The sequence below is a fragment of the Schistocerca nitens genome, chromosome 8 (genome assembly GCF_023898315.1).
Source record: "Schistocerca nitens isolate TAMUIC-IGC-003100 chromosome 8, iqSchNite1.1, whole genome shotgun sequence".
In the NCBI taxonomy this organism is placed as follows: Eukaryota; Metazoa; Arthropoda; class Insecta; order Orthoptera; family Acrididae; genus Schistocerca; species Schistocerca nitens.
In genome coordinates, this window is record NC_064621.1 from 160224395 (window position 1) to 160225971 (window position 1577).

Consider the following 1577-nt stretch of genomic DNA (forward strand, 5'->3'; position numbering starts at 1 on the left):
AAAAATGAAATGCCCCATATTTTATGTTTTTCCGCTATGCAACTGCTCTCAAACGACTGCAGCGAAACTATTGGTTAAAACTATTTCATTATTTCAAATTGTAAGTCTCGCATCACGGCCAGACGACGAGGTAGCTATCTTTTCGTTCCTACTCTTGTTTATTACGGTACTTTAAAGCTCAGTAGCTCACTGCCTGTTGGTCGAATAATTTGCAGTAATTTAAGAGTGTGAACTGCAATTGGTAATCTGACGGAAGCAGAAATTTTCAGTCTGTAGTTAATGCTAGGGTAAAAGGCAGACTGAAAAAAAAATGACCCAGCCTGGTTTCGACTCCACAATCTTTCGATTTCCAGCCCCAGCCTTGCCTCTAGTCCAGCAAACAAAATACGAATTAGATCCCGGTTGCTGAAGTCTCCGGGCAGTGCCGCTCTCTCGTGTTGTGGGGACTGTTTGCTAGGTGGCAGTGGCATCGTTTTCCCGACTCGATTTTAATTGAAACTTCCTGGCAGGTTAAAACTGTGTGCCGGACCGAGACTCGAACTCGGGACCTCTGTCTATCGCGGGCAAAGCCATGTCTCCGCAATATCCTTTCTTCCAGGAGTGCTAGTTCTGCAAGGTTCGCAGGAGAGCTTCTGTGAAGTTTGGAAGGTAGGAGACTGGTACTGGCAGAAGTAAGGCTGTGAGGACGGGCCGTGAGTCGTGCTTGGGTAGCTCAGTTGGTAGAGCACTTGCCCGCGGAAGGCAAAGGTCCCGAGTTCGAGTCTCGGTCCGGCACACAGTTTTAATCTGCTAGGGTTTCATATCAGCTCAAACTCCGCTGCAGAGTGAAAATTTCATTCTCGATTTTAATTCATCACAATTCACCGAGCGAGGTGGCGCAGTGGTTGGCACACTTGACTCGCATTCGGGAGGACGAACGTTCAAATCCACGCCCGGCCATCCTGATTTACGTTTTCCGTGATTTCCCTAAATAACTTCAGGCAAATACCGGGATGGTTCCTTTGAAAGGGTACGGCCGACTTCCTTCCTTAATCCCATGGGACCCAGCCCTCCTTTTCTATGTACCCTCCTTCCATCGGCTCCCCCTATTTTCTTATCCTCTCCGCCCCCCCTTTCCCCCCTCATAGATCCAGGTCTTCCCCCCCCTCTCCCCACAGTGTCCCCTGTATAGTGCTAAGTGAGTGTTTAGTGTTGTACATTCCCTGTCAGTGTTGCGAACAGCCGCCGGTTGTGTTTTTTTGTCTCGTGCGAATAGAAACCAGACTGTCGCCGCGTTTTTTAATTGTGCCTGTCTACTTCTTGTGTGTCTTCATCCGCATCGTCACCGCAGTGTTTTTATATTTTCAATTCCGCAACTTACGGCATTTTACAGTTTTTTACAATGTCACTGTTTTATCGCCTGTTTTTCTTGTTTGTTTCTATTCTCATTATGTTTTTTTAACTTTACTGTAGTCTGTAGAGCAGCATATTACGCTGATGCCAGCCCGCCCCCTCCCCTCTAGGGGGGGGGGGGGAGGGGAAATTGAAATCCAATAAAGAAAAAAGTGGGAACGATGATCTCGCTGTTTGGTCCCCTC

The 1577-nt window shown here is 47.6% G+C and overlaps 1 non-coding gene across 1 annotated transcript; it reads left to right on the plus strand.

Annotated features, from left to right (window-relative positions):
• The first annotated feature begins 700 nt into the window (after positions 1–700).
• On the plus strand, positions 701–775 carry Trnap-cgg (transfer RNA proline (anticodon CGG)). The gene has a single exon. It is a non-coding gene; the product is annotated as a tRNA-Pro (tRNA).
• The last annotated feature ends 802 nt before the right edge of the window (positions 776–1577 follow it).